The sequence below is a fragment of the Microtus ochrogaster genome, chromosome 4 (genome assembly GCF_000317375.1).
Source record: "Microtus ochrogaster isolate Prairie Vole_2 chromosome 4, MicOch1.0, whole genome shotgun sequence".
Taxonomy (NCBI): Eukaryota; Metazoa; Chordata; class Mammalia; order Rodentia; family Cricetidae; genus Microtus; species Microtus ochrogaster.
The window spans coordinates 90,471,593-90,498,756 of NC_022011.1; the positions used below are offsets into that span (position 1 = coordinate 90,471,593).

Here is a 27,164-nt window from a genome sequence, read left to right on the forward strand (position 1 = left end):
TTAACATTGGAAACTGAACACAAATAAACCCTTTAAATATAACAGAGTGTTCGGAAATTCATTTTGAACATACAGTGCATAACTGGTATCTACTAGTTTAAGAAAAGAATGAGATTAAAGTATTTCATTGTTTAATTGATTAGTACATGAGAAAAACAAATACAAAATATTCTTATCTCTCTGGATAGGGAAAGCAATCTTTAAAACAGACGTGTTAGTAATCTTCATTTGCTCTTTTTGCCAATCAGGAAAAATATGTAACTAAATGAAAACAAATTCTTCTCCAAATAATCTTTCCCAAACTGTAACACAGGAGATTGGCTTTACCCATTGCTCCTGTGTTAATTCCTTCACTATTAGTTATGCCATGTAAAATGTTATGCTTACTTCATATTCATTATTAATAGTATTCCAATTAGCAATACTAAAATATTGACAACTTCATTACCTAAGTAGATTTTGAATGTGTAATTAGGATTTATACTATCCCTGGTGTTATGCCTTGGACTGTTTTTTAATTCTCCTTGATCAAGAGAAATCAAGATAATACCAACTTAGATTAAATAAAATGAATACTTGCAGCTTATAATCTACACATATAACAGAATTAATATCAGAGATTTATTCAATGTTTCCAGTTAAGAAAAATTATGTAAACAGTGTTCATTGCTTAATTGATATTCAGTTTAGCCTACAGATTTCTCCTTTCCAATTCATACACCACTGTTATCTGTGTGAGTTGTGAGTCTAACTGGATATATTAATCACATGAAGGGTGATTAATATGAACTCAATGCTATCTTTAATATACATCTTCTGACATATTGTTTTGTTTGGGCATTTTTCTCTCCTATCTTTTTTTATGGTTTCCAGTTTTGTATTAATGTGTTTTGTTTATTTGTTTGTTTATTGTGTATTTGTGTGTGTTTCATGATGGTGGGGGCATGGGGAGGTAGGGAAATCTGGCAGGAGTTGTGAGAAGGGAAACCAGGATAAGAATATATTGTATAACAGTATTTTTAATAAAAACAGGAAATAAGAAAAGTAAAAATTTCTCAACCCTTCTGTAAAAATAACAATATTAGATAATAATGAAATATTATACTTGAGTAATTTCTAATGTGGCTTTGTTAATGGGATCTTTCATAACAAGTTTTTAGAAATGTATAATAATATATTATTTTTTTATAAACAAAAAGTACTCATTACCAATGTGTTTAAATCTCCATTCTTTTAACTTAGTTTGCTACAGGGTTTGGTCAAACATTTCTATTGAACTACAAATACCATAGTTTTTTCTATTTCAATGGGAGTTCAGGCTCAGCTGCAAACTTCTGATTATCTTTCTCTCAGCTTTAATGACCACATATGAAGATTTCATGAAATTTGGCATTTTTTTTCTTTAGAGTTTAATATGAGACTCACAGGAAAATAAATGATATACAGAATAGCTAAGTTACTTGAAATTTATATCTTAAGCATTAGAATTTCCAAATTTCCTGAGGTAGAGAAGGGAAAGAGGAAGTAAAATGTAATGCCCTGTCTGGTCAGTGTTGTGGTCTCCTAGTCAATTGCAGGAGACTTTTAGCATAGTACTTCCTGCAGATTCCACTAGCAGCACAGAGATCTAGATGGGTGTTGGCTGAATTTGTAGGAAGATAACACTTGGTAGATTTAACACATGATTTGGTGGATATCCAAAAGAAGTTTCGCCTTTTTCTGTTCAACAAGAGCTGTGCTTACCAGAACTTTCGGAGACTGTGTTCCTTATGGCCAGTCACCTAGGGCATGATGTCAATAACATGAGCCACAATTTGTTTGAATTGACAAACAGGAAGTGAAGCACTAATTCCAACAGGGAGTTTTAACCTATGTCAAATCACACCATCTCTACTCTGTCATAACTCTTAACTCTGCTTTTATGTTGTAGGCAGAAAAACTCGCTTACTCCTTATTCAGAATTGCACCAGAGAATTGAATGTCAACCACTGCATGCTGCCAACTACTCTACATTGCAAATATCTCACATTTCTTAAACGTTTCATTTGGGCTTTTGTCTTAAAAATAGTTTGCAGCCGAAGCATTAAAGTTACTGAATTCCCAACTAGGGTGCAGAGACCAGACTTCTTCCTTTTTTTACTTGCAGACTTCTGTAAACTGGGCAACCAGAAAAGAGTATACATTGAAATTTTGGAAATTTCATGGTCTTAAATTTTGGAAATCCAGGATCTTAAATATAGAGAGTGAAAGCCACAGCAATCCTGAATAACAAATCAATGCCAATGATAGTATGATGCTCGATCTGAAGAAGCAGTGCCACCAAAACCAAACCATAGGTCAATGGAATGGGATAAGAAAATCAGATTTGACTATGTTAAATCATAACCCTTAAAATTTTTCAAATGTTGATTAGTCTCTACATTATGGTTGTTATGCTCCTTGTTTTGAGGAAAATAAATTCTACTTATACCTTCTACAAAGTTACAGCATAGTTACATATACATTCCCAAACGTATGAAAAAAAGAAAAACAGGTGAAAACCTCTTCTGTATCCCTTCAATCCAGGATGGCCCAGTGATGTATTCAAATGGTTCTCCATTTCTCTAATGATTTGAAATTCTTGTACTGCAATTGTGGATTTTGCCAAAAAAGTTCCCAGTGTATGTGTGTGCCCACACATAAATGCAAACATGTTCACATGCACACACTCCTTCTAGATTGAAATCATTACCTATTTAAAATCTGAACTGGTAATTTCACATTATACTTCTTTACAAAAGCTGTGTATGCATGAAGCCCAGAGATTCTACTGATGCTGGTATAGGAGAGTGCTTAAATTTCCTATCATTTTCTTCTGTAGAGATAATTGTAGCGTTATGCTCAGCAGATATATACTACTCTAGAAAATTACTTTTAAAGACCAACACTGCTGTATAATTCTCTCACTTCTCTAATTCCATGTGTCTGTTATGCAAATAATTTATATACATCCAACAAAATAGTTGTTTTGCAATGCAAAGCAGTTAGTTTTTAAAATCTGCAGTAACTACACATTGTTTTTCTCACACCCAGAAAGGATGTCCTCAAGAAGTTCAGCAATTAAGTCAATTCAGATACTCCACTTCAAGTGTAAGGAGCTGCTGTAATATTATAAAGCATCTCTTTAGAGTATCTGTTTCGAAGCCCCCAAGCAGTACAGCAGACTAATTACTGCTGTTCAAGGTAATGTAATCACCCTGTATACAGACTCAGTATAGAATAACATAGTAAAATCAATGTCTTATGTAGATAAGGGATGTGTTATTAAAGAAAGCAAATAAAGCTTTCAACAGTTTTATCCTTTATGTTTCCATAAATCTGAATTATTTAATATTAAGTTTAGTTCAATATGGATTAATTCAATATCTCATTCTTGACTTCTAAAATATTAAAACTGAGCTTAATTTTATGTAATCCGTTGTCTCTATTGAAATGCCTAGAGTAAAAGCACAGAATTAGAAAATGGTTCATTTAATAGCCTCAACATACTACACACACTTGAAGTAGGTGGTAGTGATATTTTAAGGAAATATCGAGAAAGGTCATTATTTATTTTTGTTTGTGGGGTTTTGGGAAGTTTGATTGTTTATTTGTTTGACTTGGTTTTATTTTAAGCCAGGGGCTTGCTATATAGTCCAAGATGGGCCTTGAGCTTTTGATCCGCCCCTCTCAACTTCAGACTTGTTAAGATTATAGATGTTAGGCTCTCTTCTTGCCCAAGCAAAATGACTACTGCTCGGTTACTATGCCCAATAGGACAAGAAAAACACAACAAAAAAAAAGCCACGTTATGTCTTAAACCCCACTGCATAAACCTAATGGCTCCCAGGTTGTAGCTTAGTATTTTTATCATCCTAATCCTGTTTACAATCCCAAAGGGAATCAATCAATTTCTTCATGGAAGAGTCTATTCAAACTCTTGACAATTTAATTTTATCATCTTTTCCTGCTTAAATTATTTTTGTTCCTATGTGCAACTGGCATGGGATAAATCAAAATTACAACTGTTCAAGGATTTCTAGGCAATAATCATCAGCTTAGAAGAAGATGCTGGGAATTAAGAGTTTTCTGTGGTCAGAACGTTATTGTCACAGCAGTTGAAGCTCTGAGCCGTGGGCAGCCTCAGTTGGGCTTTCTAGGTCTGTGCTGTCAAGGGAAGGTATCTAGAAACAGCAACCCTCCTACTGGACAAATCTGGATTTCTAACACTACATCCTAAATGAAATGGGGTATTTCAAAAAATGATTGATTTGAGAATGGGTCAAGAAATCTGCAGATAGTTCTGTGATATTTCATTTTTGTGGCACTGTCTAGCAAATTTCAGTCTGCAAATAAAAACGAAGAGGACACCTAGTGTATCAATCTACTTATCTTTCCTCATGGCGTATCTAGCATTGTATGTTTTGACCCTTTCTTCTGGAAATTATTTGTTCTTTTTTTTTTTTACTGTTTTATTAAAGAATAAAACCTCTTGCATATAAAATAGGAAAGATTGCCACATCTTTGGGTATAAGTATGATAAATATTTGTTTTGTCTATTGAGAAATTAAACTTTGTGGTAGATAAAAGCAGCTCTTCAACCTTCGAGAAACATAAGAGGACTGGGAGAGAGGGCCGGAGGCCGTAATTGTTTTAATTGCGGACTCCTGGTAATTTTTGAAAGGAATGCCCACAGCTGATAATGAAGGGAAGGAGGAAACCTGGCTTGTGCCCTAAATGCAGAAGGGGAGCACATTGGGCTAAAGACTGATTCTCTAAAACAGATATAGATGGGAAACCTCTGCCATGTACCATTAATCAACAGCAGGGAAACTGGCAGAGGGCCCTATTCCAGGGCCCCAAAACCTCAGTGTATGGAGCAATGACTGCGGAACCCCAGGGACAGTACCCCAGCAGAGACCGTGTCCATTTCCTTCCACAGAGAAATCCTTTCGCATTGCAGACCTTGTCAGAGCCACACCAGGGAGCTCAGGATTGGACCTCTGTGCCTCTGCCAGAGCAGTCTTAACTCCACAAATGGGAGTGCAAGCACTCCCTAGGAGTATATGGGCCCTTAACACCGGGTACCATGGGACTTATATTAGGCAGACGCAGTACCCTTTTAAAGGCGATCCAAATACATCCTGGGACAGTAGATGCAGACTATCAAGAGGAGATTAAAGTTATGACATCAGCCCAACAGGAGGTGGTGGTAATTCCTCAAGGTGAGTGGACAGCACAATTAGTGTTGATTCCCAACAAGGTTGCCAATAATAAATGAGCCCGTGGCAATCAAGAGTTTGGATCACCTGGAACAGCTGTTTTTTGGTTGCACAGTTAAATAACAGCCCCAACTTAAAATAACTATAGAGGGAAAAGGCTTTGATGGCATATTAGATTCCGGGGCAGATGTATCAGTTTTGTCCTTAAAATATTGGCCAAAGGCATGGCCCTTGGAAGAAGGTACTGTACAGCTGCAGGGAATAGGTCAAACAACTTTTCAAAAGAAGCAACAACATCCAGGACTTAATTGGTCCCAACAGTTGCACGGTCTACAAATAAAAAGGAAGAGGACACTTAGTGTATTAATCTACTTATCTTTCCTCATGGTGTGTCTAGCATTGTATGTTTTGATCCTTTCTTCTGGAAATTATTTGTTCTTTTTTTCATTGTTTTATTATTTATTAAAGAATAAAATTTCTTGCATATAAAATAGGAAAGATTGCTACATCTTTGTGTATAAGTATGATAAATATTTGTTTTGTCTATTGAGAAATTAAACTTTGTGGTAGATAAAAGTATGTGGGCTGTACCATAGTGTGTGTGTGTGTTCATGTAAGTGTGAATGTGATCTAATGCTTATGTGTTCCCTAATCATAATGAAAGCTGAATTCAAGAAGACTTTCACTGAACATAATCTCATTATTACTTCCAGACTTTCATGTATTTTCTTCTTATTTCATGTTTTAAATCAAGATGATATTTCATAAGTCTACATACACTATATTTATGTCAGAATTTGTCTGATGTTAGACATTATCTGGTCTAAACAAACACATTAATATATTCAAATTACCTATGAAATATATTCTTAGTCATATCAGTCAAGTGACTTTTCAATTATGAAAAATCATACAGTGAGCCTGTACAAATGATGCAAATGAACTTTTAATGTGTAACCTGGCCCTTGATGGAAACAAGAGACACAGCAATCCCAAGAAGTGTGAGGTGGTTGGAGGTGTAACAGAACACTGCTTAAAAAAAGGTATACATTTAAATAAAAGGAATATGCTCTAGTGTGATGATAGAAATGGAAAAGCTAGCAAATATGAAAAATAGAACAGAATAGTAATTTGTTATCATTAATTTATGATATGTCATTTGAAATTATATATGCTCTATTTCTGTATGACTCAGAATACAGTGGATTTTTTCATGCCAACTTCACTACAAAAATAGGAGTTATTCCTAGCATGATACTGCACAATAACTGTATGCTGTTGGGCAATAGGAATTTTTCATATAATCTACAATCTCATGGAACTACTGTTATGTATGTCATTTTAGTAGGCCATAATAATCCTTATGATTTTATAATGTGTTCACTATTGTCTTAGAGTTAATTTTTACTCCCTTAACAACCATCTGGTTTATCTCTATTTTCTGGGTATTACTTTTCACAGTAAATTGTGATGCTCAACATTAAAATGCTTCCTTTCTAACATAAACTATTACTATTTGAATTCAGTGGCATCTTTAAATAACATGTAGACTATTTAAAGTTACTTCATTATGATGTAACTGTGGTTTTAACGGTTTTTGAAGCAAAATCAGTTTCCAAGCAGCAACTTCTTCAAATATATCTCCTTTTATTCACAATTACAGTGTATAAGTTTCAAAATTAAAATTTAGTTTTAGAAATAGGAGCAATTTTTCTGTAGGTGGTGCTTTTAGAGCTTGTGATAATTATGTAGTAAATGAACAGATGAGATGTGACTTATTTTCGCAAGTATTTTTCCAACTTTCAAATATATTTTAGGCAGAAGAAACTCAGTATTATACTAAAAATGCATAATGTTTATATCGACACCTTGATACTCTCTAGAGACAGACTTGTGAACACATTTTTAGTAAAGTTTGAATGATTATAATTAGTTTTCCATACTTTCTCAAAATGTATATTCTGTTTAATATCTCTTTAACATTTTATGATTGTATTTTACATTTAAAAATAGAAGAGAGTGTAGTATCATCATCTGAATGAAGTGAGGACATGTTTCTGATATGCAAGTAATTCTCTTCAAGACAAAAATGGGAACAGTGCAGTAATTCAGAACGGATTTATGTTTTGTGCCCTTCTGCCCAGAATTAAAACGTTATAAAATATTCTTCGGGCATGGCATATCCTGTTCTTTATTTTGAGACGTTAGCATTTTGAATGCTTTTCAAAATTAACATGTTTATCAATAATCAGACTACTTAGTTAGAACTCATTCAACATAACCATATACAAGTTTTTAACAGTTATTTCTCTCATCTGCAATATTATGGCAGAATATTGTAAAGCACAAATGAAAGAAATTTAGCAGTTTGATTCTCAATCAAATATTTAGCATCCTCTACTTCTGTATACTACTACACGTTATCTTATTCTGGGCTCTGCTAGACTGGAGACTGTGTTTGCCTTTGTCCAGAGCAGCAATGGCTAAGATGGCTCCCAGTCAATTTGCAATAAGAAGGACTTGCCCAGCATCTCACAGAATTTGCCATAGCCTCTTTTGCTGTGTGATGCCTATCGCCCTCGTTCCACTTATCAAATAGTCCCCGATTACTTGTACACAATAATATAGCGATTAAGAGATAATAGAGATTTTAACCCTATGATTTTTCCACTTACTTATTTATTTCAGACAGTGGAGCCATGGGCACAATCCCATTGATATGATTATTAAGCAGGTGAAAGAGTCAACCTGTAATTCCAGATCATCCCCATTTAATGATGACCATATTCCACATATGAATCAAATTTATATATCAAAGTTCTACTCATGATGCAGAAGTCGGAGGCACATTTTCAAGTGCTGTAAAACTGGAGCTGCTATTCTGAGACAGTGATTTTCTGAAGAAACAAAATATTTAATTGTGTGAGTTACTTTCCACACTGCTGTGGCAATCTACTTGACAGAAGCGAAGGAAGCGAGGAACAATTTTCTTCGGATTATGATTACAGAGAGTATTTTGACCAAGGCGAGGAAGTCACGGAATGGTAGCATTATATGTGACATCATGAGAATGAGGTAGTAATCTCTCATATAATAGGCTCAGAAACAGAGACAACTGCAAACAGTAATGGATATTACTTCAAAGACTGCCCCTCTTTGCCTAACTTAGTTGGTGACACTCAAAACTTTCCCAAGATTATGAAGCATTCAGAATAGCTCCACAAACTGGGGACTGATTATTCAAGACACTGGGTGGTAAGAGATAGTTCAGATTCAAGGCAAAACAATAACATTTAATATGTTAATGTAAATAAATAATGTGTTGATTGAGATATATAACCATCATTGGATTTGTGTCATGTATTACAAAAGAATATTAGACATCAACCTGACATTCATGCTCTATTTTCACATTTGAAGGGGGAAACTAATAGATGCCACAGTGCTATGAAACTGACATATATTTTTATCTTCATCTCCTCAGCAGCATTTCTCATCCGTTGGTCATGCTGCTATAGGCCAAAACCTCACACCCCCCATTACTACTCTTCTTTGAAATTTCTTAATTCTAAGATCAACATAGAACACACGTTTTCAATTCTACCATGAAGTGATCACTGGAAAATGTTTGGTTATGGATCATTTCAAAGTATGAATCTTATGTGTGGCTTACGTGATACTGAAAACCAGTATTCAGTCTTTCTGAATCAAGGTAAGGGCCTTTACAATATATTAAGTTCAAGGTGCTCATAGAAACCTCCTGTGATGCGAAACAGGCTTTTAGGATACCTTGGGAAGGATAACTAACCAGATCCCCTGTGCAGATTTCTAGTGCTGTGGTTGAATGTGTGCCCTTGAGCAGTCAAGATCACTAAGAGTGAAGTGCTTGAAGAGCTAAATCTTTATTAGCAAATATTTCTCTATGGTCTCCAAACAGTAAAACTTGTGAATATGCTCCTAGCATGCAGCGGTTCTATATAAACGGTGGGCCCTTTTCTAAAAGGAGATAGAACTGAATGGAGCTCTTCACTCTGAAAGCCACTCAGAAAAGCACTTAACCTAAAATTCAACTGGAAAAGTTATAAACGAAGTTATTCGATTATTTGAAAATTACTAGTCTCTCCAGTTCAATTTTTATGTTTTTAGTCCATTTTTGCATGACATATTATCTTTTAAAATGATTTCTTTTGTGATTCCACCATTTCTCCTTCACTTTGCTCCCTCTAAACCTTCCCATACACCCCTTTCGCCTCTTTTCAAATTCGTGTCCTTTTTCATTGTTTTTACATACATCTCTATTTAACCATGTCTATATCATATCTGTATCTATGTTGATATCTGCATATCTAACTTGCTCAGTCTGTGTTACTGTTACTTGTATGTATATGCTTACGTGGCTGACAGTTTGCTATGGCATAACCAGTTAGTCTGCTCATACCTTATGAAGAGTCTTTCTTCCCTTTCTCTGTATTATTTAGTTGCCTGTTCTATGATTGAGACCTCATGGGCTTTCCCACTATCCTTTTGGCATATCTATTGTTGTCCTTGTTCAGCTCATGTTTAGGCATTTATTTACGTGAGACTTTAGGAATGTAGCTTCTGGCATTCCTAGAAGATGCAATCTAACAGATGACTCCTTAGACCTCTAGGTTCTACACCGTTTCTGCCCCCATTTCCTACAATATCCCCTCAGTCTTAGGTGAAGGAGTTGTGTTGGCATTGCATCTATTGGGACTGGAATTCCCAACTATGCATTTTGAATTTTTTTGTGGATTTTGTAATGGTCTTTGTCTGTTGCAAAGAGAAGTTTGAAATAAAGAAGGGTGTAAAAGAACAGTAAGGGTGTCTTAAAAATTAATACAACCTTATACTCTTAAATACCTAAATCTTATAATATGTGTAAGTCTGTGTATGTATATATGGTTCAGATAAAGTAGTAGAAACTACAGTATCAGCAATGTGTAGCCTCTTTGCATTGTTGGTCAGTCTTGTCTAAGAGATGTCAAACACATTGCAGGATATTGCTATTATCTGTATTTTTTTTCCTTCAGAGGCAAAAGGTAAGTCCCTATTACTGAAGACACCACACACTACACACAGACGACCAAGAGGCCTCTGAGCTAGAACTCATTTTAAAGCCTCCTCCCTATTGACTGACTTTCACGCTACCAAAGGTTACCAGTCTTGTTTCCTAAGGAGGGAGGCAATACGCAGTCCTACCAAGCTATGAAGCCTATGAATCACAACATTGGTCAGAATGGTGTAGTAACCCTTAGTATATCTTTGTACATACAGGTCTTTGTGGTAACCAAGAGCTCTGGGATTGGATTTAAGACCTGCTCACAGAGGAAAATTACCCCTCGTACTGGAAATGATGGCAACTCCCTAGGGTTATTGAAGTCACAGATCTGGGAAGAGAAGCTACAACCACCACCTCATTAAAACAGGAAAATCCCTAACTACATTTAAATATTTCCCCTTATACCCACAGAAAAGCACAGTCCCTCATCGTCAAGAAAACTCATAGATTAGCATAATTGCCGAGACGTTTTTCAGAACATTAATGCTATAAAATTTAAAATTCTGGGTTTTATAAAATTTTCAAATGCTGATATTTAAGTGCATAGCTGAGCAAAAAAAAAAAAAAAACAGACAATTATGGTAAGGGCACTATCATGATTGCTGCAAAGAGCACGAAAATCCAATGGAACCTAGCTTCCTAAGCGTGAGATGGAGCTCTCTCCCAAGCCTTACCAACAGCTGTCTGTAGGCAACGCTGGGCAGCCAATGCAACACTGTAGTTCGCTGTGTGCTTCCTTGAGTTCGCCCCTGTGCATGTGTGTATTAAGTCCATCACTGAAAGCCAGCCATGTGAATTTTATTTTTATCTCTTTGTTCAGTAGCTTCTGTGACTCACCACAAGTCTTATATTCCCCTCAAAAGCCTTCTTTAAACTTTGAAGATTCAGGAGATGACCTTCTTTAGGGTTATTAAAGTGTGCTTTGTAAAACTTGATGGTTGTTCCTTTTTTATTTTGAGCAAACACTGTATACTCATGTCTCATACTACACTGAATTTAATTGTCCTTTCTTAGTTTCCAGAGTTGATAGTATAATTTTCGAGATGGTTCTATACTGTACAGAGGCTAGCCAAGAGTTTACTAGATAGAAATCAAGTGTATCCTTGACCACACCTGGAGCTGGGATGCTATTGGTTTTCATAGCATGAGCTTTGGTTCTTTGATTTTCTTGGTCCACTAATGGTGACATTTTAAATACTGGAACTTGTTTTCTTTTTTTTTTTTTTTTAAAGATACTTTGTAACTATCCTATTTGTGAAAAAAATGCCCTTTAAATGAATAAGGATATATAAGATATTTTTTCTTTTTTTTCTCTTTTTTTTATATTTTATTTTACTTTTTTTAGTTGTTGCAAAAAAAATTTCCCATTTCCCTCCCCCTCCTCGCTCACATTGCCCCCTCGATATTTTTTCTTTTATTGAAAATAGAATTTTTTCTCATATATTCTCATTAGAGCTTGTCCTCCCTCTATTCCTCCCAGTTCCTCCAAATCTGTCCTCCATTCCATATACAGCGCTGCCTGTCTCTCATTAGAAAACAAACAGGCTTCTAAGGTATATAAAAATATTTAAAGAAGTAAGACAGTTAAAGTATAACAAGTGGTCTAAACAAGGAATATTTTTATTCATTTACATTTTGAATATTGAATTTGCCAGATTATCTCAAGAATACAAAGTTTAGATTATGGCATATGAATATAATATGAGTTTAGTGTGGTTAATTTTCTAGATTTGAACTCAAATGTGTGTCAAAATAAAAATGTAATAACCAGATTCTGGAAAATAGGAATGTTTTAACTAAAAATAAGAAATTGCAAGTATTACTTCATCTGTAATTTCTAAAATTTGTACTTGTGAATAACTTCTTTACATAAGTTTCCTTTTGTTTTAAAATTTAAGAAGTCATTGATCCAATGTCTTCATTAGTAAAATCTACATCATGTGCTGGGAGAGGTGGTGCAGGCCTTTAATCCTAGCCCTTGGAAGCCATGGAGAGTTCAAGGCCAGCCCGGTCTACAGAATGAGGGCCAGAGAGACAGAGAAAAACCCTGTCTCACAAAAATAAAAACTAAAAATCAAACCACCTCCCCCCCAAAAAAAACCTGTATCAATTAAAAGAAAATAGCAAGCAATCACTCCATTTTTACTTTCAGAAAATCAAGACTGGAAGTTCTTTACTTGTTTAACTTAGCCATGCCACTTTGACACTAAGACTTTGACAAAGCACCTCATGAATATTACAGACCAAAATCTCATTTTCACTAACAGCGTTAACCAATTATACAAATTGAATACATTAACAATTGAAAAAAGCAATGCTAATGAGCCAATGGGGATTGTATCTGTTCATGAAAACAGGGTCAATTTAACATACCATAGCCATTTAACATATCTTACTAAAATAAGACATGTGACCATCTCTATGGAGAAGTAGACTGCTCCAATGTTTATCTATGAAGTTGCACTGAAAATACTAGAAATGGAGGAGCTGTTCATTATCTCGAGGAAGGATAGGAATGAAAAATCCATGGTTAACTCCAAATTTAAATAAAATCTGCCTTACTTCTGACTAACTCTGCAATATGGCAAAATCTTTAATTTTGAGATTTTTCATCTCATATATTATTTGGCAATATAAATCATTAAATAATGGATATCTGGAAAAGACATGAGTCTCAAGTTGTCATTCTAAGAATCAAATGTTTCATAAAAGTATAATCCCTAGAGATAGGAAAACAATCACTGATTGATTGGGACCATAGATAAACCCATCTAAAGTGACAAATAAGAAATTACTAAGAGAGACAGAATTGTATCTTTATTGACGTGGTGATGAAAAGGTGTCCATGTTTGTCAAAATCCACAGCTATGTGTGCTTAAAATGAATACAATTTGTCATAGTCAAATTATACAAAAATACTTATTTGAAAAGGAAAGCACATTGCTTTTATAGTATGGGATTTACAAACGTATAATCATTTAACTTAATAGTGACTTACACTTCAAAGTCACAACTATTTCTTAAGTACTGAGGATTGAACGGCTATCAAATTTCCCAGTATGTGTCTTAGCTTACACAGAATATTTGTACTGTTTTCTTCATTTTAACTGTAGAATCCAGATTAAATAAGAATTACTTTCTTCATCATGAATAAGCAATTTACAACAGGCTTTCTGCTGTTGTAGATTATCTAGGATTAGAAACAAAATATTCCCCTTTCAATATTAAATAAATCTCCTGCCTAATAACTCTGCTAGGCCTTTTCAGGTATAATCACAATTCTTTGATTCATTTTATAATCTTAGATGTTATTGCTAAACTCGATATCTGTCTTTTTAATACACATTCACCTGGCTAAGGATGTCTCTCATTAAAATACTATAATTAAAACCTACAAATATTATGTCTGTAGGCTAAACCGGCTGTTCATGTGACCTTATGTTTAGTTATCTAAGGCAACGTTTTCATTGATTTCTTTACTGAAGTTTAAGTCATTAAGTTTTTTAATTTCTTAACTTCATTTCTTACAGCAGAATAAGTATTGTTTTCTTTTATTAATTCTTAACCTTTCCCGGTTGGTCTCCCACAGCATCTTGACTCTACATTCAAATTTCCCTTTCTTTCTGCTTTCATTTCAGCAGACATTGTCGTCTTTCTGTCCCTGACTGCCATTCCCCCCCCCCCCTTTTTTTTTTGGCATATGGCAGTCAGTTGCTTACCAAGCCAAGATTCACAAGTTACTTTGGCACTCTTCTTAATTAAATCCTCCTACTAACTTTCCCCAACTTATACCAACAATTTGGGCCTAACAATGATGGAAGCTTCTGTGTGCCCAGGAAGGGAAGAGTATGAGGAACATACAGACACAAAGATACAGACAGATAGGCAGGCAGACAGGCAGGCAGGCAGGCAGGCACGCATGCACGCACGCACGCACACACACAAACACACACTCCTGATTCTATAGTCTTAATTCCTATTATATCATCATATTATAACCAATGAAGACTCATTGCATCACAAAATCCCGATGTTTCACCATGACGGCAGACAGAATTTCCTGTATGGTGGTGGGTTACACTTTTGTTTCGGACAGGATGCACTAATGTGAAATTTTGCCAGGCAATGTGGTGCCCTCTTTTCATCCGAGCACACAGCATTCACAGGCAGGAAGCTGGTGAAGGGTTTGAGATCTGTTTGTGCTATGTAGGAACCCCCGCCAGCCAGATTACCAGGCAAGTTGGACACTGACTCAAAAAATTAATATAAATAAGTATATTTAATATACATGTTTAGATTAAATAATAAACAAGTTAAGTAATAGATACCACACATTTCTAAAATGCTAACCTTAAAAGAAAAAGCATAGATGTAAAAACCTGCACTATAAAATATAATGTATCTTGTTGTCATTGAAGATGTAAAAGAAAAATGTGAGGTGACATTTAATTTCTTAAAGTGTTTAATATTTGCTTTTAATATTTAAATTTGTTTCCTTTATTTGATAACAGTTATAGAGTCATAATTGAAAATATGGTGTTCTGTACTGTATAGACACAAATCTACTTCTGTCTTCTCATTTGTTATTTAAGCCTTCCTGATCAAGCCATCTAAAAATTTTGAACCTGCGACTTCTTCATAGTGAATGAGAACAAGTTATTTTTTTGTATCTTTTTTCTCATGGGGATATGATAAAGAATATGAAAATTCTTCCTGGTGAATTTATTCCTAAGCATAAATAGGAAATAAACCCAACATAGAAAGTACTAATTCATTGAATTATTTCAGGATTACATTGCATTTATAATAAACAATTCAGGCAAAATGAATTTGTTTTATTCCACATTTCAAATAATAAAACTGTATTGATAAATGTACTGTCTATTTCCATAGCAAATGGGGTAGAATACAGACACTCATTATAAGCAAAACATGGCATTACACACATGATATCCTTATAATACAGAGTCTAAGGCAAGATTATGTATAGACTAACATAAGTGGAGACTCCTCATTCATTCCCTGGCTGCCCAGATCTGAATAATCACACAGATACTATATTAATTGCAACACTGTTTGGCCAATAGCTTAGGCGTATTCCTAGCTAGCTCTTACATTTTAATTTATCCCATTTCTATTAATCTATGTATCACCACAAGACTGTGGCCTATGGTAAGGTTCTGGCATCTGTCTTCTTGGCAGCTATGTATTATCACTTTGACTCTACCTACTTTCTATATCTCTGTTCAGATTTACGGCCTGGCTTTTTTCTGCTAAGCCATTGGCTGAAACAGCTTTATTCATCAACCAATAAAAGAAACACATAAATAGAATAATATCCCACATTAGTCTAAGGCCACTCTAGACTAAAAAGAAATTTTAAGAAAAAGAAAATAAAATTATCCAGGAAATTTTATTGTTTTTTTTCTAATGTTGATACTATACTTTGGGAAATTACTGTTGTTTAGAAAGCAAGGTTTTCCATAATTTTGATTGGACAGTTAGTATGTATAGATACAAATTCCATATGTCTATGTGTAACATTACTTGTGTAAAAAACGCAGATGATTTTTAAGAACTACAACTAAATAAATAAGTAAATTAAATTTAAAAAAAATGGATTTGAACAGTTGATGATATGTGGTCCCAGAATTTAATAGCATCCTTTCAAGGCTAGGCTTCAAAGGATAAAGCACTTGCTATACAATGTGAGTACCAAAATTCAATCCTCCAGATACTGTAGAAAGCTAAGGGAAGGTCCACACATCTGTAATGAAGTATTTGTACAGGAAGGCCGCAAGTAGAGACAAATAAAGCCCAGGACACTCATGTGCTATCTAGGCTGGTAGATGCAGCAGCAAACAAGAGATCCTGTCACAAGCAAGGACTCACATGAGGATGCCTATCTGGGACTCTTCTCTGGCCTCCACAAATGAGTTGTGCATACCCATACACACTAATCCACACACAAGATAACCAAAAGAGGCTGTTGAATGGAAGAGAGATCTAGTAGCAAGATGAGTGAAGAGAAGACACAGGCAGAACTGCTTCCACGACTAGAAAAATCCTTCTGAAAAATTGCATGTTTGAGTATGTCTGTGAGTAAGTTTATGCACAAGAGAGTGGTTATTTGAGGAGGCCAGCAGGCTTGCAGCCCCATGGAGCTGGAGTTACAGGCAATTGGCAGCCTCCTGGCATGCATGCTGAGAATCAAACTTGAGTTCTCTGCAAGAGCTCTTTGCCACTGAACCCACTCCAGCCCCATATTTCAAAATCGAGTTATCATATACCTTAAAAAATCCTTCAAGATCATCCTGTTTCTCCAAGTTCCCCCCATCCTCCCCTTCTCATTTTTCTCTCCCCATCTCCCCTTACCCCCATCCCACCCCACCCCCAAGCTCCCAATTTTTTCCCCGGCAATTTTGTCTACTTCCCATAGCCAGGAGGATAACTATATGTTTTTCTTTGGGTTCACCTTCTTATTTAGCTTCTTTAGGATCACCAATTATAGACTCCGTGACCCTTATTTATGGCTAGAATCCAATTATGAGTGAGTACATCCCATGGGTTACCTCACTCAAGATAGTGTTTTCTATTTCCATCCATTTGCATGCAAAATTCAAAGAGTCATTGTTTTTTACCACAGCATAGTACTCTAATGTGTATATATTCCACACTTTCTTCTTCCAGGAAAGCACAAATCTTAGTTAAGGGAGCCACGTTAGGGTTGGCAAGAGACTTGAACCTAGAGTGGCTCCCAGCAGCCCAAGGCGATGTCCCCAGTTAGTTCCTTGGGCAGCTGAGGATAGGGAATCTGAAATGACCCTATCCTATAGCAATACTGAAGAATATCTTGCATATCACCATAGAACCTTCATCTGGTGATGGATGGAGATAGAGACAGAGACCCACACTGGAGCACCGGTCTGAGCTCCCAAGGTCCCAATGAGGAGCAGGAGGGAGAACCTGAGCAAAGAAGTCGGGGCCACAAGGGGTGCACCCACCCACTGAGACAGTGGGGCTGATCTATTGGGAGCTCACCAAGGCCAGCTGGACTATGAATGAAAAAGCATGGGATAAAAAAGCATGGCGAACAATGAGGGCTGATGAGAAGCCAAGGACAATGGCATGGGGTTTTGATCCTACTTCATGTTCTGGCTTTGTGGGAGCCTAGCCAGTTTGGATGTTCACCTTCCTATATATGGACGGAGGGGGGCGGACCTTGGACTTTCCACAGGGCAGGGAACCCTGACTGCTCTTTGGACTGGAGAGGGAGGGGGAGAGGATTGGGGGGAGGGGGAGAAGGGTGGGAGGAGGGGGAGGGAAATGGGAGGCTGGGAGAAGGCAGAAACTTTTTTTTTTCTTTTTCTCAATAAAAAATTTTTTAAAAAATTTGAAAAAAAAATCCTTCAAGACTATAATACTAATTTAATTTTTTTAAATTGGTGAGCACAGAATTTGTAAAATTTTGCCAGTTTTTCTAAGAAAATAATAATGAAATAGTTATGACTGATATTAATAAATTATAATATTTTAGTCATTATCAGAAAGATAAAATTCTATGAAGGACACAAACTACAGGAAAACAACAGCAGCAAAACATGCCACACGTATGACAATTGCATGGCAAAGTTCAATTTAATTGGAATTATTTAATAGCATACATGCTTTATAATAATACATAAATGAAAAAGCAAAATTGAATGTTCCATTTGAAAAAAATTCAAATTTACAGTTAAAAACTTGAATCATGCGTGTATATGAACTAATTGCAAAGTAAAATATAAGAGGCACAAAAATAATCCTGGTTATTTGTTAAATAATAGAATGTGCAACTGGATGGCAGCTTCAAGTTCTCCCTCTCTCTTTTTCAACCTGTGACTTCAATAAAACTCATGCTAATCTTCAATATTTGAGCCGTGGTAGTAAACCTGTTATGTAAGGGAAGGCAGGACAAATTCTTCCATTCCATGAAAGTCTGTCAGGTGAGTGGAAAATGGAAACTGGGCTGTTCAAAGAGCCTTTCAACGACTTCTTAGCATGCATTTTTATAAGCTGCTGAAAAGGATGATATCAGGCAAAGGGGTTAGACTGATGTGTATTTCCTTTTTTATTATTCAAGTCTCTGATGTTTAATATCGCACCACACTGGGGCAGCAGTCAGCAAGGCAAGTTGTCTGGAAAAGTCTATCGGACATGCATGGCATTGAGCTTGGCTTAAAAGACTAAAAGTCAGATCTCTTTTTCTTTCTTCACACATTTGGCTTCAAAGTCATCGTCTGAGTGGAATTTAAGTGTGAGAAGCCAACAAATGCACACTGTTAGATCATCCACAAGAATTTTTGTCAACAAATGCACACTGTTAGATCATCCACAAGAATTTGTGTCAAGCTTACCTCTAACAGCCTGTGACTGGCATATACATATTTAGGTAAGATAATTGTATACACTGATATTTAAAGCTGACAAAAATGTCACATAAGTTTCTATATTAATATATGCTTTATTTCTATGTGTATTTGTACTAGGCATTTCATATATTTTGCATAGTACTTTTCATAGAAGATGACCCAAGGCAAACCTATCAAATTAACCATATTTTATTGTGTCTTTTCTGTTAGTTTTAGTGTTTTATGTATAGTAGCTATACTACTCAGAAAATGTTCAAATATACATTTTTTCAATATTGTTGAGACTTTTGTAATAATTTCTGCTTTACTTCAAAGAAGTAAAGAAGTTATTAAAGTTGTACATAGTATAAATACTAAAATGGTGAAATATTTGCCTCGAAGAATATACTTTATCTAAGAATATAAAAAGCAATGTAATCAGTTTATAACCTAGACACTATAGAGATTTTGTTTTGCAAAGGAGAATGCTAATTGCTATTACATATTAATCTTTGGGTACACCCATTTATGCTTTATTAAAAAAGAAACTTTTCATGACAAAGTAATTGAAAAGTTACTGCTGTGTAATTTGTTGGAGGAGTATAGTTGGAGCATACGGCAAGCCGTGAAACAGGTCTTTGACATAGTTAAAGAGATGTGAATCTTTTTAGTTCTTAAAGTTATTGAAGTTTGAGATAAAATATTTTATAAAAACCTACTTTTCTTATTTTAATTATATGTATGTGCTCCTTAAAGTAGTGTCTTTGGAGGTCTAGGCCACTGGAGTCTCTTGGCTTGGGCTTAGAGTTGGTTATGAGATCTCCAGTGTCCGTTGGCAACTGAACTTAGATCCCTCTGCAAGAAGAGTGCAGGCTTTTAATGTCTGAGCCATCACTGTAGCGAGAGAATGTGTGTACACAACGGAATTGTATAGTTACTTCATTCCACATATGTTATAAGAAAAGATCATGAAAATAAAACCTCACATTTCCTTTCATTTCAGCTGACCCAGTGCTTTCCAAACTCTCCTCCCCTCGCCATTGTCCAGTGCAATTCTGTCTCCTAATTGTTTCTCATCATTATGACATCATGAAAATCATAAATGAAGTCATTTGTTTGAAGAACAAAACCTGGATGTTTTCTGTAAATTATTTAAAATAATTTTGAAACATTCATATTCATGATTTCATAAGCATTTAAATGTACATATTTTGCTTCAGGAACACAAAGCCATTTTCAGTGTTCACAAACATCACCTAAGTACCCAGTGAAAGCGATTTCCTTTGGCTTTGAGTCACATATTAGGTATTATGTGATATAATCAATAAGATTACTACTTAAGAAGCTGAATTTTATTGGATTATTTTTGTTTACTTTTTTGACTTTAGATTTTTAGCCCATAGAGCAACTGTTAGACCATTTTGAACTGCAAAAATATAATAGACATGTTAAGAATTCGGACTGGAGAGGGACAGGGAGAAGAGTGGGGGGAGGGGGAGAGGGGTGGGAGGAGGGAGAGGAAAATGGGAGGCTAGAAGGAGGCGGAAATTTGTTTTCAATAAAAAATAAAAAAAAATAAAAAGGAAAAAAAGAATGCAGATACAACATAGACAAAATATAATTACTCTTAGATGGTTCTTCTAGCACTTCAAGAAGTAATCCCAGTAAAATGCAAGAAACATATCATTTCTATTTGCAGAGTAAGACTGAACATTAGGTTTACAAAATTGATGCCGTCAAAATAGAAAGAGTTCCTTGAGCTATTGTTATGTGTTTAAGGGGGCTGGGATCTAAAGAACTGTGAGCTGCCTGAGATACCCCCTGATGTATCACAGGACACCTTCTAGTTCAGTGATGAGCTAAAGAAAGGTGCCTGGGTTAATATAGAAAGAGAAGTGTAAATGTCGGCCGGAATTTCTAAGTCTGCCTCCATAGTAAATAGTCAACTCTGTGTAAATGTTTAAATGAAGATATAATACTCATAATACTGCATTTGATTTTCTCCCTCACAACCTTAATTTTTGTAAACTGAGACGCTTTCTTCTTTAGGTTACTTTCTCCTCTTGTGCAGAAAAGTCTTTCCGTCCCTTGTGTTTTGTCTGTCTGTGTCCTACAGAGGATGCGGCCTGCTGCAGCAGCACCTTCAGGATGTCTTAGGTCTCAAATTGTTTGCAAAGTAACAGAACTGAGGTAAAGGGGTGAATATATATTCTAATTGTTGCTTTAGAATCAGCTCCATGATTTTAGATGAGTCCATCAATAGAACAAGAAGAAACACTGATATTAATAATTGAATACTTAATTTTAGGTGTCATTATAAAGCATTTTGTTATTGTCTATCCTGTCTCTAAGAGTCTCATATTTTCTCATCTGTGTGAATTTTGATACAGACAATCTCTATTAAATGGTCAGGATTTGCTTTGCCTTTTATTTAAGTGTAAACAAAGATTTTATTTCTTTTTTTATTTTAAAGTTAAAATATATTTATAAAATTTCTCCCTTTCCTTTCCTCCCCCAAATTCTCTAGTTACCTTCCCACCCCTTGCTTATCTTGAAATGAACAGCCTTTTTCTCATTTATCGTCACAACATGCCTATGTTTCTGATATACCCTGTTCTGTCCATATAATATTATTTCTGTGTACATTTTCAGTGCTGACCTTTTGGTACTGAACAATGAATTGGTGTGCTCTTTTCTGGGGAAGACCACTTCCTCCACTCACAGTTTCCCTCCCTCAATCACCTATTTGTGTATAGTTAAAGCCTAGGGGTTTTTGTTCCATCCACTTGGAGTGTCTCTTGAGGTACTTCTTGTTCAAATAAAATTTGGGCAGTCATGATGGTGAGCCTTGATGGGTATAGCCTCAGAGCGATCTCCTGAGCCTATGCTTGCAGGACTGGTTTGCCGAGCTCCCCAGGCTTAGGCTCTACAACTGCGTTTTGATTGGCTGTGGATATTTTGGTCTCTGTTGTTGCAATGGATAGCTTCTTGAGGAGATGGGAAAACTAAACTTTCTGTGGGTATGTGTACAATGTTGATACACATAGTAGGAGATTTTATTGTTTAGTAAATTAGTGGTTGTAGATTCTCCTCCAATAACCACGACTTCACCAGCACTGAATGGTTACCTAGGTTTCCAGTACCAGGCATGGTTTCTCTTTCTTAAATGGGCTTTAATTCCAATCAGAGAGCAGGTGGTTACCCCCAAGGTATATACAATTTATCTCATACTGGTTTTGACCAGGTTTATAGGACCGGGCAGGATTCATTTCCTCAGAAAGCCGTGGGTTCCTCTCGTCATAATCCTTCCCCGATCCTGGCTACCCGTTTAGCTCTTCTCGCTCCATCCTCCCGCTTCTTATCCACAGCACCTGAGGTATTTATTTCTTCACTTGACCTCCTACTGCGCATGTTTTCTCAATAGTTTTCTAACTTAAATAGATATTCCAATTTAAACATATTTGTTGAAAAACTCACAGCTAGCAACCATGTATGAGAGAGCGGACACATTTGTTTATTTTCAGTGGTAACCTCACTCCATGAATAACATAATTTACTTTTTCCTTACAACACAATAAAACTACATCTTGTTTAGGTACCACATTTTCACAAGGATTGTGTAGTTTATTAGCTATAAATTATCCTATCCAGCCAAACAAAATAAAATTTCAGGTGCAATGCAATCAACCCATCAATGTGCCACCCCAATTATTCACAGGAATTATTCATTCAGGTAAAAAAGACTCAGTTTAGTGAACACAATCCTGAATAATAAAACCACTGCCTAGTCTCCAGCATTGACCTATTTTTTCTCTTTGGTTCATGGAAATAAAGATAAAACAATGTCAGTCCACTCTCATCCTATAGTAAATGTGGTTAGGAACAAAATTGTTCCTACATGTATGTTCTAATTATCACACACACACACACACACACACACACACACACATCTGTACAGCATTTATTCAATCATGGCAGAGCAACTAAAAGAAAGTTAATATATTCAAGTAAAAATACAGAGATTTTTTTATAGAATGCAGTCACATTGGTATTTTCTTTATTAAGAATCAGTAATTCATATAAATGCAGTTCATATATATATAATTATTCATTCTGTATGAACTTGTTTGGGGCCATTTAAAACCATGCAAAATCTCAAATTACATTCAACTTCTGACTAACCATAATCTGTGTGAATATTAACCTTTAGCTTTCTTTTAAACTTTAGGATTATTTTTGGTGATGTAGTGTCTCTGATTATGTATGTTATTTAAATATTATTTACAAAGAACAAGAATAAAGAGTAATTCTGATACTTTTTAATTTTTTCTTTCTACTCTTTTGCATATCTCCATGGTTAGCTTAAAATATAAACATGCACAGTCAACTGCTAACTGCATAGAGGCATAAATGTGTGACCCTCTTATGATGAAACATTTTACATCATATTGACTATTTCCAAACATATCTGTGTTCCCCCTCAATAATTTCTTTACCAAATGTGGATTCGCATGCCAGGAAATCTGAAAATGTAAACAGATATTATTCTTAATAAACAAAAAGCAAGCACATTTAGGTGAAGAGGGCCATTTGTCTAAGCAGTTTACAACTGTGATAAGTGGTTCTTCAAATAGTGGAATATTTAAGAAAGCTTTAAAAGTTACCGTGACACAGTTATTTGTTTCCTTAAAAATTTCTGAAAGTATATGCTACCTTGTCAAATGTCACACAAACAATTTTATCAGGTATTAGAGAAGTAATTTCCACCACACTACCAAGTGACACAGAAGGTATCAGAGCTACAAGCTCAAACAGACCTAGACATATAAATACAGAATTTTTATTATTCACATTTCAGAGTATTAGCATGTCAGTTTGTGTACTTTTTTTATCAGAGTCCATTTCATTTCTCCGACAAACAAGCGTGTGCTCTTGATGCACCATTCCCGATGCTTTTCTAATTCCTTAGGAAGTAACTGTTTCAGGATGTTCTGCAGCCCTCAGAGTATGCTACCATTTGTGCTTATGAAATTTGGTTTATTTTTATAATTATTTTTAATAATATTTTAACAGGATTAGAATGGTAGCTTAACATTTAGTTCAGCACCACATCTTGTAAGTTTTTGCCCAATTTTCTGTCCATGTTGGTATTCATGAATTCTGTTGTCCGTGTGATTCTATTTCGTTGTAGGTGAATGTTCCCTTTCTATCTGATAGCCTTACAGTTTGTTTTGAGAATTATACATTTTGTCAATTCAAGGCACTCGGTTGTTGGTTTTATTTCCTCTGGCCATGACACCTTGTATATACTCTTGTTGGTCTGTTGTGCTTTGCATGGCCTTTCCCCTGACCTCAGGGTTTGAATCCACACTGGTCACACACCAGTGGGGACACCTGTAACAAGGGAGGGGGACATCTTCAAATTAACCGTGAAGTCATGAGTGGGAAGGAAACTTTCACAGTGGTCCACCAGGCACATTTACCACCTAGACTCAATGCCTCAAGCGAGCCTAGAATAGTCAAATGCGGGTAAGTGGGGTGTACTTTAAAATCTCTTCTTCTCACTTGGGCTTCACGCCCTGGGCTCCCACCAAACAAAGAGCAGAAGGACAGAAAGGTGGTATAGGAAATGAAGTCACATCAGCATTGATTTGAAATAAGGCCGAAGAAAATTAAGAGTTCCTATAAGTGGACGGCCTGCTGATTAGCACCCTATGTGCCATTGCTGATTAGACTCTTTATTCCGTAGGTCCCGAAGAGTTGATCACTGAAAAGCTACCCATCACACCTATCGCCTGTACCCAGACACAAAGGGACGCTAACATTAATCGCCTTCAGCTAGATAATTTTGTTTTTATTGTGACATGTATTTGTTCTCACAATATGTGTATCTAAATAAAGAAAAGATTATATGTGTTCATGCAAATATAACAAATGCTAAAAAGAGGCCATGAATTTGAAAGAGAGCAAAGAAGGGTATATTGAAAAGTAGAAAGGATGGGAAAAGAAGGTGAAAGGAAATAGTTTAAATATAATAAAAATAATAATAATATTTTTAAAAATTTATTGCATTAATATCTTGAACTTTAGTACATATAGTATTATGTGAATAATGATGAAGTTTTTTTCTCTAATAATCCTAAAGCGAGCTATAATAACTTACTGTATGGGAAATTTCTACATGTTTACAAAGCTCATCACTGAACAAAATCAATAGGCATGAAAAATAAAAAACCTAAAATAATGATTTTTTTTAAAGAAAAATTGAGAAGGAATAAAAAGGGTGGACATTGTGTGGAGTGCTGCACACCAGTGAATCCAGCAGTAGGAAGATGAGCAACAATATCTGGAATTCGAAGAAAGTTTGAGTTTTAAAATAGGCCTACTATCCCAAATGTACAAGCACAGCCACGACGAACCTGAGGCAGGAGCACAGCCAGGAACTTGATGCCAACCCTGGCTCTACTGTGAATTACATCAGCATGGGTGACAAAGTAAATGTCTATATTTAAAAACATCAGACGGAAAAATAGAGGAGAGAGGGAAAAGGGTGCAAGAAGAAGGGAAAAGGAAGGAAATGAGGGAAAAAGAGGAAAAGAAGGAGAAAATTTGAAGAACGTGTAAATCTTTGTGTTTGTTTATTTCTCAACAGAAAAAGGAAATAAAAGGGGGGAAAGGGGGTATTTGTGTTTGATGCTGTTAGATTAATGGGTGTTTTGTAGTCAGTGCGCACAGACCTAGGTTTTAACTGTTGAGACTTTTTATAAGATCCACATAGTTGTGTCTCCAGCTTCAGAAGCTCCATCACAAGTCAGTACACTGCTGTCCTCTGATTCGTGAGAAAAACAGTTTCTCAGAGCCCATAAGAAATGACAGTCTCCTATCCGCCAATGCACTACGGTAAAATACGTGACAATCTCCTATCCACTGTGGTATGGCAGATTAGACGTGAACACAGCTCATTTTCCACAGCATGGGAATAGCCCCAATGAGCTGGTAATTTGTTTCAGCATCACCTTGTGCATCTCTTTCCTCATTACTGCTTCTTTTACAACTTTAAATGTGTCAGCAAGAATGACTCCACAGTGCAGAGGGAAGTAAGTCACTGTGTTAGGTGAAAGTAACTTTTTCTTCGCTACCTCCAAAGAGACTGGAAAGAAAATAGTTTAAAAGGTTGTATTAAATTTTATTTTATTCTAATTCCATCAGTTTGCCTGAAAATTCCGTGAGGCCGTTCATTTTTTACAGCTGAGTAATACTTTATTGTGTAAATGTACAGAGTTTTCTTAATCCATTATTCAGTTGAGGGACATCTAGGACCATCCTGAGTGAGGTAACCCAAACTCAGAAAGACAAACATGGTATGTCCTGTCTCATACTCATGCATGGATGATAAGAGTAAAGTATAGGATAACCAACCTACAGTCCAGAGCCCAGGGAGGCTAGATAGCAAGGAGGCCCAAAGAAGAAAGCTTGGATTTCCCCGGGAAGGGGAAATATAAGAGATTCCCAGGGTAAATGGGAGGCAGGTGTAGGAAGTTGGGATGATGGGAACTTCAGGAAACTGGCTGAGCAGCAGGAGGTAGATTGGGGGAAGGACGGACGGAGGGAAAGAATGGCAGAAGAGACATCTTTATGAGGGTGCCTTTCAGGGTTAAGGAGAAGCGTGGTGCCAGACAAATTCCCAGTAATTAACGAGGAAGACCTCAGCTAAGATCTCTGGCAAGTGTGGAGAGGGTGCCTGAAGTGTCCAACTACTCTCATCATTTCGGTGACTATCCTAATTGTTATCATAGAACTTTTATCAAGTAACTAACAGAAGCAGATGCAGAGATCCACAGTGGAGCAATGGTGGAGCTCCGGAAGTCCTGCTGAAGAAATGGAGGAGGATTTGTACAAGCCAGGGAGGTCAAAGTCATGATGGGGAAACACACCGAGGCAGGTGACCTGATCTCGTGGGAGCTCACAGACTCTATATACCAACAGCTAGGAAGCCTGCATGGGACCAACCTAGGCCCTCTGCATGAGTGTAACAATTGTATAGCTTGGTCTGTTTGTAAGGCTCCTAGCAGTGAGATTAGGATTTGTCTCTGGCACTTAGCTGGCTTTTGGGAACCTGTTCTTTATGTTGGATTACCTCTCCTAGTCTTGATGCAGGGGGAGGAGCTTGGTCCTTGCTCAACTTGATGTGCCATGCTTTGTTCCTTCAAGCCCATGGGAGGCCTGACTCTTTTCTGAATGGAGATGGAGTAGGGTTGTGTAGTAATTGGAGCAGTGGGCTGTGTCCCGCCACCCAGCTAGCTTTACCCAAAATAATTACACGGACACTGTATTCATTTAATCACTGCTTGGCCATTTCTATCTAGCCTTTTCTCAGCTAACTCTCGCACCTGGACTAGCCCATCTCTAATAATCTGCTGTAGCCCACAAGGTGGCTTACCAGGGAGATTCTAG

General features: G+C 36.2%; 1 protein-coding gene across 1 annotated transcript in view; it reads left to right on the forward strand.

The window, feature by feature from the left end:
• Znf804a (zinc finger protein 804A) overlaps nt 1–27,164 on the forward strand; it is a 190,558-nt gene that overhangs the window by 29,534 nt on the left and 133,860 nt on the right. The gene's annotated exons all lie outside the window — the stretch shown is intronic.